The sequence below is a fragment of the Jaculus jaculus genome, chromosome 14 (genome assembly GCF_020740685.1).
Source record: "Jaculus jaculus isolate mJacJac1 chromosome 14, mJacJac1.mat.Y.cur, whole genome shotgun sequence".
Taxonomy (NCBI): domain Eukaryota; kingdom Metazoa; phylum Chordata; class Mammalia; order Rodentia; family Dipodidae; genus Jaculus; species Jaculus jaculus.
Genome location: NC_059115.1, coordinates 24,345,356 through 24,356,011, shown reverse-complemented (window position 1 = coordinate 24,356,011; position 10,656 = coordinate 24,345,356). Strand labels below are relative to the sequence as shown.

The 10,656-nt window shown below is 45.6% G+C and overlaps 1 protein-coding gene and 1 non-coding gene across 3 annotated transcripts in view; one reads left to right on the top strand and one right to left on the bottom strand.

Moving 5' to 3' along the window:
- Nucleotides 1-4: 4 nt before the first annotated feature.
- Nucleotides 5-10,656, top strand: part of Zbtb49 (zinc finger and BTB domain containing 49) — a 34,301-nt gene continuing 23,649 nt past the window's right edge. The window contains exon 1 of one of the 2 annotated variants that reach the window (XM_045134359.1): nt 5-82. The gene's annotated coding sequence lies outside the window, so the exon portion shown is untranslated. Of the gene's footprint in view, nt 83-147; nt 542-10,656 lie in introns of those variants that run through there. The other variant, XM_004669828.2, reaches the window with a different exon arrangement.
- LOC123454982 lies at nt 6,307-6,484 on the bottom strand. Its single transcript, XR_006633618.1, has one exon. It is a non-coding gene; the product is annotated as a small nucleolar RNA SNORA81 (small nucleolar RNA).

The following is a 10,656-nucleotide window of genomic DNA, read 5'->3' as shown; positions in this document are numbered from 1 at the left end:
TGGAGCCGGGCGGTCTTCGCTGAGGGCCCGACGTGGGGCGCGGAGCGACGAGGCGCGGCAGGGCAGGGGGTGGCCTCGGAGGGTAAGGTGGCTCTCAGCCCGGGAGGACGGCCTCGCGCGCTCTCGGGCAGGGCTGGTGCGGCCCCGACGAGGGCCGGCATCCTGAGCGCCTGGGCTGGAGCGCACGCGGGGACCCGCTATCACCTCGGCGTCGCGGGCGGACGGGGCTGGCGTGCTTCTGCTCTGGCCAGGAACCTGGGCACTTGGAGATGCAAAGAGCCGGGTTCCGAGCTTGGGAGCTGAGCCTCCTTTCCCGGGCAGCTCCCCAGCCTGCTACTCCACACCTGGTCCTCCCTGCCCTCTTACCCCGGGTGCTGATCGCTTGGTTCCTGTTCCCTGGGTCGCACCGAGGTATAGCGTGGTGCTAATAAGTTCATCTTCCTAACCTCGCTGGGCCTCGGCTTTGACCTTCCTGGACCTCCCTTTCACATATGTCAAATGGTATTACAGCTGCCTCAGGACCTTGTGTGAGTTGGTGAAGGTATGTTGGTGGGTTTGGGACAGCAAATCTGGTTGCTTTGGCTGCCATAGCTGTACACAGTAAATCAGATTGTGTAGACAGCAATATATTTTATCACAGTTTTGCCAGATAGAAGTCCAAGGTGGAGGTGTGATCAGGGTTGCTTGCTTCTGAGCAAGCTGGCTTCAGATTAACCCTCTTCCTGTATCCTCATATGATCTTGCCTCCATGCTCTTAAATCTGGCATTTCTGTTTGTATCCAGTTCTTCTTGACCGTGTATGGGGGTAAGAGCATGTGGGTGCATGCACATATGTGCATATGCATGTGTCGGCCAGAGCACAACATCGGGTGTATTTAATTGCTTCTCCACTTTATTTTTATGAGATAAGGTCTCACACTGAACATGGGGACCAAGCTAGCCAGCAACCCCCAGGATCCTACAGTCTCCATCTCCTCAAGCACCAGGATCACAAGACACCTCACCATGCTTAACATTTTATGTGTGTGCTGGAGGTCATACCTTAGGTACTCCATGACAAGCACTGTAACAGTGACTCATCTCCCCAGCCCCAGATCTCTAATTATAAGGACATGAGTCACATTGGAGCAGGGCATACCCTAGTGGCCTTAGTTTTGACCAGATTACCTCCTTATAGACACATTCTGAGGTGCTGGAAACACAAATATGCAAAATAACAGGGCTAGGAGGGAAACATTTTCCAAGGAGCAACAGAATGGCCAAGAGGAAAAGAGCAGGATACATACTGGAAATTCCCCCTTGTCTGTCTGTTCACATTTTCATTCACTCTTCAAAATGCTCAAGAAGGGTAAGGCCTCTTCATTCATTTGTTCTCTGGCCAATATGAGTTACAGGTTTCAGCACTTATGTCTCATCCTTCAAAAAGGTTTCCCCAGACCAAGTCCTCCCCCCCCATTAATCTTTTTCTTCTATTTAATAATGCTGATACATTGTTTCACTAGAATGATGGTTTTGAAGGCAGGGCTGACCATCTTTGAGTTGGTTACCATTACCTGGAAAGTAGTGGGTACTCTAAAGTTAAGGTGAATGATGAAAACCTGAGGCACAGCTGTCAGACAACAGCTTGTTCATTTTGCCAGCATTCCAGCCTCACCACAGTGTCTTGTATATATTGGCCTTAGCACATCTGCTTAACTGTAGCGGCCTTCCTAATGTCAAAGGAGTTCCAAGGTAAGACTGGATGCAAGATTTGTTTGCTTAAGGCTAGTGCTTCTCTTCATGTAGAGGGAGGGTGAGGGTTTAGGAGTTGCCAGTTGAAAAGTACAATGGACTGAGAGGATCACATTTGCTCCATTTTACAGCCAGGCCTAAGTTTCAGTTTCCTGGAGAGGCAGGCAAGACTTCTGGGAAAAACCATGAACAAGGGGCTATTAATCAACAGTGACCCTGGGGAAGATAGCCACCCAGGGGCCTGAGTCCATTCCTGCAATACCTCTTGATTATGACCAAAAAAAAAAAAGGACTTGCCCGAGATAGCGGGCTCCAGGGCTGAGTCAGTTCCTGAAAAGTCTCTAAAACATGTCTAAGCATGTCCAAGGATGATAAAATCTGGGCCACAGCCAAAGGGTACAAATGTAACTGCTGCTTGTTTAACCAATCACATTAGAAGATGACCTAACCCTCCTGAAATTCCCCTAGCTGTGCTTAAAAGGGGCCTGCGTGCTCCTCTCAGGGTTGCCATTTTGTATGAATGGTTGACCCCCGCATGCTGGCTGTTTCTGCAGAATAAACACTCTTTGATTTTACATACTATTTGAGTCCGGGGTCTTTTTTCAGCGATTATCGGACTCTTACAGGACAAAGACCCCTGAGGAGATGTGGGAAGTATGGCCCCTGAGAAATAATCACTTAACAGCTGCACTAAAAACTCCCATAAACCAGGCGAGGTGGTGCATGTCTTTAATCCCAGCACTCAGGAGGCAGAGGTAGGAGGATCACCATGTGTTCCAGGCCACCCTGAGACTCCATAGTGAATTCCAGGTCAGCCTGGGCCAGAGTGAAACCCTACCTTGAAAAAACAAGCAACAAAAACAAAAAAAAATTCCCATAAAGTTATTGGCCAGTAGGTGGAATCCAAACGGACCTTTGCATAGGAGCTTCCTCTGAAGGTTAAAATGTCACCTCGCTTTTTGTTCCCTTCAGAAGCCTCTTTTCTTACCAGCCAAACTTTATCTTTTGGTGTTTTTCCCCCTTGTATTTCCATTGTTTGATGCCATTCACACACAGCCATATTTTCTTTTGTTGATTTGTGTATGTCTTTGCATGTGGATGGTGTGTCTGTGTAGGGTGCATGTGTGAAGGTTCTTGTGGGAGACAGAGTTGTAATGGGGGAATTTGGGTTCTGGGGTGCTTTCTGGAACCTCAAGCCCTAAGTTCATTTCTGTAAGCTAAGCAAGGAATTGGCAATTCCAGATTCAAGAAAATGATTTAAAAAAAATTTTTTTTGTTCATTTTTTATTTACTTACTTGAGAGCGACAGACACAGAGAGAAAGAAAGATAGAGGGAGAGGGAGAGAATGGGTGCGCCAGGGCTTCCAGCCACTGCAAACGAACTCCAGACGCGCGCGCCCCCTTGTGCATCTGGCTAACGTGGGACCTGGGGAGCCGAGCCTCGAACCGGGGTCCTTAGGCTTCACAGGCAAGCGCTTCACCGCTAAGCCATCTCTCCAGCCCAAGAAAATGATTTTTAAAAGACTACATTTTATTCATATCTTACAAAGGAGTGGGGAAGGGAGAAAACTGGGAGGTAAGGGAAGATAAAGTGGGGAGAAGCGAGGTACACCATGTGGATCCCTGGGCTACCTAAACGTACACGGATCTTATGAAAAAGCATTAAAAACAAACACAAAGTGTACTTCCAAAAAAGGATTAAAAGTGAAGACAGTAATAAAAAAATAAAACATGTCTCTTCCCACCCTGGCATGGCTACCAATGTGGGTAGAGAAACCTTTCCCATCTGTCTGAGGACCCAAGAATGATGCACCTTACTCTCCTTAGATCCAGGGCCATATACTTTAGAATTTACCCCACTGTCCCTGGGCACACCTACACCAGGTATCCCAGCCCATCTGTCTGGGATTAGTGAAAAGATCCACCCACACCTGGGCAGGGTGTGTCCTCAAGAGAGATCCAACTGGATGGGATGAGCAAGCACTAAATCCCTCCTCTAACACAGGCAAGGTGAAGGAGTCACTTCTTAAGATCCCTCCCTTTAAGGTCCATCCTGGTCCTGCCTAATTAACTGCCTACTCTGGAACCCCCAGAGTCTCTTTTGTTTGCTTCTGCAAATAAACCCAAAGTACAGTGAGCTTTGGGCTTCTCCTGACCCGACCTCCCATTGCTGTATGCACATTTGCATTATAGAAATGTGTACTACTTGCATCCAACTTTATATGGGTTTTGGTCACCAGGCTTGTGTGCTTTTAATCACTGAGCCATCTCCCTAGCCTAAAGCCAGTCTTTCTACCATTATATTCTTGATTTTGATTGTTAACTTTAAGAACAAGCAGGAGTCTTAGGTCTATCTAGCTTTATTAGAGGCCACTGCACTTTTACAGATGAAGAGTTGAGGTCCATAGTGTCCATCCAAATGCTGCATATTAAGCACTAAGCACCTACAGAGTTGAAGACATTTTTAAGGTCAGACATGTGGTCCATGTCTTCACAACAGAAAACTGACTTCTTGTCACAAAGTGTGCTGTAGTTGGGGTTGTGTTGATGGTCTTCAGATCACTGGAGGTGTGCCCTTAAGGGTAGTGGGACTGTAGTCCCTTCCTCTGTTACATCTTGGTCATAAAGTGAGTGGTTTTACTCCATCAAGAGCCCCCATCATGATACACCCTTACAGGCCCAAACCAGTGGGCCAACCAGTCATTAACCAAAGCCTCTGAAACTGAATGAAAGTGAGCCTTTTTCTTTAAATTTTGTTATCTCCGGAAGTTCTGTAATGATAGAATGCTGACAAGCACAAGTTAGCTTCAGAGACTGAACAGAATCTGTTCTTTCTGTCACTCCAACACCTTGTATACCCTATGTGTATGAGTCAGGAATTCAGGCACATGTCCACTGGGTAGTTCGTGAGCTCTCTAGGGTGACTGGGGCCACTTCATGGTGTCCAAGTGCAGGAAGGGTTGCCCTTAAGAGCTCATGAGTTCCTTGAGAAGGGTGGGCCCAGATAGCTCCTCTCCTTTGCATTTTCTCACACTTGGACATCAATATAGGTGTCCCAGGCCCTCAGAACCAGAAGATGGAAAGTATAAGCTGTCGGCTCCTAAGCCCTATGCCTGGCAGTAAGCACAGCTTTATGCCTCACTGTCACTGTTCTACTGATGAGGGCAGAGCTTGTGTAGTATGAAAGGTGATGCCCTGAACCCCACCACCTCATGGGAATTGTGTCAGGGAACCTGAGCAAGTCTCACGATAAGATGCAGGTAGTAGTGTCCCCTGTCTCATTGTTCCTGTGGGAATTAAATGAGCTAAGTGTGAAGGGCTAGGATATGTCTAGCATATAGGAAGCAGTCTGAATAGTTGTAATTATTAGTACTATTAGGTACAGGTACAGTGCTCTTTGTACTAGTTATTTATAGGACACGTACAAAATGAAAGAAACATTCTTTTCCAGAGCTTTAAAAAAAAAAAAATTATTGGGCTGGAGAGGTGGCTCGCTCTCTATCTGCCTCTTTCTCTCTCTCAAATAAATAAATACAATGAAATTATAAAAGCATTTTATTTATTTGAGAGAGACAAGGTGGGAGGGAGGGAGGGAGAGAGAAAATGGGCACACCAGGGCCTCCTGCTACTGTAAATGAATTCCAGGTGCATGTGCCACTTTATGGCTACTTTTAATCGAACCTGCCATCATCAGAGTTTGCAAGTCAGTGCCTTAACTGTTGTACAATCTCTCCAGCTCTGATCTCCAGAGAATTTTTTATGACTTTATTGGGGAGTGGGATTGACATGAAGTTATTTAAAGAACTAGATGAGACAATATGTTGTAATTAAAATGTATAGTCAAAGTCAGTTCTAGAGCAGTTCATGATTGCTTGAATATCATAGCTCTGGGACACTATTGCTAGAAAATGTGTTGATTCAGACTACTGGCTGCATTTTCACTATTAACTCAGGGAGGAAGATTGCAGATTTACTTGTCATGTCTTTTGTCCCACGGGAGATAGTACAGGGGTTAGTGTGGGCTCCCGGTCTTGGGAACCAGAATTCTAGGCCTGGCTTTGGCAAAGAGAGTTGAGGTCCCTGTAGAATTGTTTGAGCTTGTATGTATACTATGCTTAGCACAAACCTGCAGTAAGAGGTCTGTGGAAAAGAGCTAATGATGGTAATAAATTAGGAAGTAATTTTTTAATTTGTAAATTTTTATTATTGACAACTTCCATAATTATAGACGAGAAACCATGATAATTCCTCCCCCCCACTTTGTCCTTCACAACTCCACTCTCCTTCATCTCCCCTCTGCCTCTCAATCATTCTTTCTTTTATTTTGATGTCATCTTCTTTCCTCCTATTGTATTGGTCTTGTGTAGGTAGTGCTGGGCACTGTGAGGTCAATATCCAGGCCACTTTGTATCTGGAAGAGTGCATTGTAAGGAGTCCTACCCTTCCTCTGGCTGGTACATTCTTCCCGCCACCTCTTCCACAATGGACCCTGAGCCTTGGAAGGTGTGATAGAGATATTTCAGTGCTGAGCATTCCTTTGTCACTTCTTAGCACTATGGTACATTTTTTTTCTTACAATATTGCACCAAATCTTAAGACAAAGGACACTGTACATTAAGAAAGAGGTCCACCCCAGTCTTGGGGATCTTGTGCAGTTACTCTTCTTCCTGTGTGTACTCTGCTAGCATTATTACAAAAACCATGATAGGATCATAATTTTTATAATTTTAGCACAGTGCTTATACAAGAAGGAACTATGGTGCATTTTGAGTCATCCTAGAGGTCATTGCCATCTGAAAAGAGAAGCTTCTGAAACCAAAAATGGGAGTAGCAGTGATATATGGGTATGAACACTAAGAAAAGTGCTTACCTGGGCAGTTTGGTGAGCATAATAAATGTCTTTAGCCAGACACCAGCAGGTGTTGCACCACTAGGGCTTATGACTTTCCCTGTCATAGGTTTTCAGTATTAGGCATGTATTCCCTCCTGTGGAGTGAGCTCCCAGTCCAATTCGAGAGTAGTTGGTTTCTTCCATAACAGATGTGTCACTATTGCACCCATTGGCTCATTTGGCCTGACTGGCCAAACTTAAGGCTTGCAGTGTCCACTGTTGTTTATCTCCACTGATGACTTGTCTTTCCCATGGAGCTGCATGCAGCATAGCAACTATCTATGCTAGGAAGTCTTTTTGCAGGCAGCCTGTGGGTCAGGCTAAGGAATTGACCACTCATTTGCTGTTTACTTCTAGAGGATTCAGCTCTGGAGACAATGCCCACCACTCAGCATAACATTCAGCACTCACTCAGCGTAGTGTTGACTTCTTTTTTTGTGTTCTTGCTTGGAGCAGTGTGAAGCATGCCATGCCTCAGTGGTACTCTGTAGACAACTCCATCTGTAGTTCCAGTTCTCACTGAGTTGTAGCCTGATCTCATGCCAGGAGATTGTGCTAGTTTCCAAGCACTGCACATCATAAGTGGAGCTTCCCACAGAGAAATGGAGTTGTAATAAGCAATAGATATGCAGGCTGAGATGATAGGGAGGTGTTAGAGACTCTACGTTGAGGGCCATCAAGGATTGTAACCTTGAAGGCATTCAGCAAAGAGCTGGAGATTGGAACCCATGTCCAGTAAAACTTTCCAACTTAGGGACTGGAGAGTTGGCTTAGTGGTTAAGGCACTTGCTTGCAAAGCCTAACAATCCAGGTTGAATTTCCCAGCGCCCATGTGAAGCCAGATGCACAAAGTGGCATGTGGGTTTGGAGTTTGTGTCCAGAGTTTCCAGATTAGTATCTGTGTATCAACTGCTTAGAACTGAGGATCCATGGGATGGTTAGGGAAGAGGTGAGAATGTGTTACTGCCCCAGAAGGAAGAGAAGTGTCTGCTGGACCTGAGGGGGGAACAGTAAAGCACAGAGTGCACAGATGGGCATAGGGAAGAGCCCCAGGAGAGCGGGAGGCTGTCGAGATGGGTCTGTGGTGGTGTTGGGGATTACTAGCTAGAAGACTATGCTTCAGATATGGTAAAGTAGAAGAACAGATTAATGGGGGTGAAAAGGACTGAGTGAGGTCAGCGGAAGAGATTGAGTAAAGGAAAGGTGGAGGGAAGGCTAATTAAAGTCTAAGGATATAAATGAGTCTTATAGAAACCTACTTTTTTGGACAATGGAACACTCAGGAGCCATAGATTGTTACTAGAAAATTTTCAGTGCCAGGAATGGGATACCTTTCTGCAAGTTACTGGCCAGGGAGGTCCCTGATACCCTCAAAACATTACTGGCCATTGTTGCGGCCCTTGGTTTCCCACCAGGAATAGATGGCAACTCTTTTGCTGAAGACTCCACATACTTGGACTGCAAGGTCATTGAGAAACCCTGCTGGAGCTGAGCTGAAAACAACCTCCATGTAGACCAGCTGACAGAAAACTGGAAAAAGCCATGCTGCATGCAGTTCAATGGAGAGGGAGAAATCACCAGTGAAGATACCTAGTAGTGGGGGAAACAAACTGCCCTCTAATTTGACTGAAGGCCCTCTCCATGGGAGGGAATACATCTCTGATACTGAAAACCTACAACAGGGGTAGTCATGAGCCCTGGGGATGTAACGTCTGCTGCTCTCTGGCTAAATGTATATACTATGCTCACCAAACTGTCCAGTAAGCACTTCTCTTAATGTTCATACCCATATATTAATGCTACTCTCACTTTTGGTTAGAGAAGCTTCTCTTTTTCAGATAGCAATGACCTTGGGATGACTCAGAAGGCACCATGGTGCTGAGAAGAAGTGACAGAGGAATGCTCAGCACTGTAAGATCTCTATCACACCTTCCATGGCTCAGGGTCCATTGTGGTGGAAAGAATGTCTGAGAAGAAGTGACAGAGGAATGCTCAGCACTGTAATATCTCTATCACACCTTCCATGGCTCAGTGTCCATTGTGGAGTATGTGGCGGAAAGAATGTAAGAGCCAAAGGGAGGGTAGGACTCCTTACAACTCCTGCAGACATAAAATGACCTGATTATGACCTCAATGCCTGATACTACCTATACAAGATCATCATAATAGGAAGAAAAGATCAAGAGATCATGACATCAAAATAAAAGAGAGACTGATTGAGGGGGGGGGATATGATGGAGAATGGAGTTTCAAAGGGAAAAGTGGGGGATGGGGTGGGAGGGAATTACCGTGGGATATTATTTACAATTATGGAAGTTGTCAACAAAACTGGAGTCAAGTTTGGGAGCACACACTAAAAAGGTGCTTGGAAAGCTAATGCAGGATGATAGAGATTTTAAGGCCATCCTTGGCTACATAGCCATACCCTATCTCAACGGGGGAAAAAAATTGCTGGCTAGCACTCATAGCCAACAGAGGTTTGCCAGTATAAATTTTAATGGTTACGTATCCTCTGTGTGCCATGCCAACGTGAATCACATCTTCACAGCAGAGTTGGAGATGCTAATAGGACACTATGGTAGGATACCACATGGAAGTATGTATGGGTGCTATGACATTACAAGGTAATGACTGTAAAGTCACATGTAAGACTTGAGGGAGTATGGTGAGAATGTCTGGATAAAAGGTGTCAGTTAAGCTCAGCCTGATCTGGAAGATGGAAGGGTCGGGTGTGAGGAAGAATTGCCAAGACTGAAGAATACTAAGTACCAGAGCCAAAGGCTTTTTGTTTGTTTGTTTTTGTTTTTATTTTTGTTTTTTGAGGTAGGGTCTAGCTCTAGCTCAGGCTCACCTGGAAATCACTATGTAGTGGCCTTGAACACACAACAGTCCTCCTATCTCTTGCTCCTTCTGAGTGTTAGGTTTAGAGATGTGCACCACCACTCCCAGCCAAAGGCTTTTCTTTAGCAGTTCTGGAGATAAAATCCAAGGCCTTGGGCATGCTAGGCATGCACTCTCCCAAGTGACTACACCTCCCAGCTGTAGAGCCGGTGCCTTGGAAGAGAGAACAGAGGATACAGACATGCAGACCACCTGCTCCAGAATCAGATGTGTAAGATGCAGGTGCCCAGGCCCTATTGCAAGACTGGTGTGGCCTTCCAAAATCCATATTGCATAGTTTTCCCAGGTGATCCAGAGAGATTACTTATAATGGCCAAATACTGTTGTTAGTTTTGACCTGGGTTGGCAATCTGTGAGGCAGTATGGGGATTATAGGACACAGTCATTGGCCCAAAGTGATTGGTGCAGTCAAGGCTTCAAACCACTGGCCAACAGCTAGTGTGTCTGGTGAGTTGCAAGTAGTTCATTCTGGCTACCATGCATGAGCATGTGTTAGCTGCTTTTAATTACAGCACCTGAGAAAACAACTTAAAAGGAGAAAAGGTTAATTTGGGCCCCTGAGGTTTGGATCCAAGGTCATCTGGATGTATTGCATTGGTCCTAAGGGGAGGCAGAAATATCATAGTACAAGGTCTGTGTGTGTGTGTGTCAGAGGAGACTGCTCAATGAAGACAGACAGAAAACAGAGAAGGGGCTAGGATAAAACAGACCCTTCAAAGTCAGGCCCATAATGATCCCCGTTTCTGCAGTTGGGTTCCACTTTCAACATTCCATTCAGCTATGAATTCATCAGTGGATTCAACCTATTGCTGAGGTTGGTGCCTGTGGTAGTTTGAATAGATGGCCCCCAATATATTTAGTGTTTTATTAATTTGTAGTTTGCATCTACAGCCACCTGGCTAGAGGCAGTGTCACTGGGTGGATCTTTAAGGTCCAGCTGTAAGGTGTGGTGGTGGGTTTGAAATTCCAATCTAAATTTATGCAAAGTGCCTACTTTCACCTTGAGTGCCTGAAGTGTGCTACGTGGCTTTTGGCTTTTGGGCTTGTGTCTTCTCTCTCTCTGCTTAGGCCTGTGAAGGCAGGCCAGCTTCTTCTGCCATTATGGAACGTCCCCTAGATCTGTAAGGTTCATT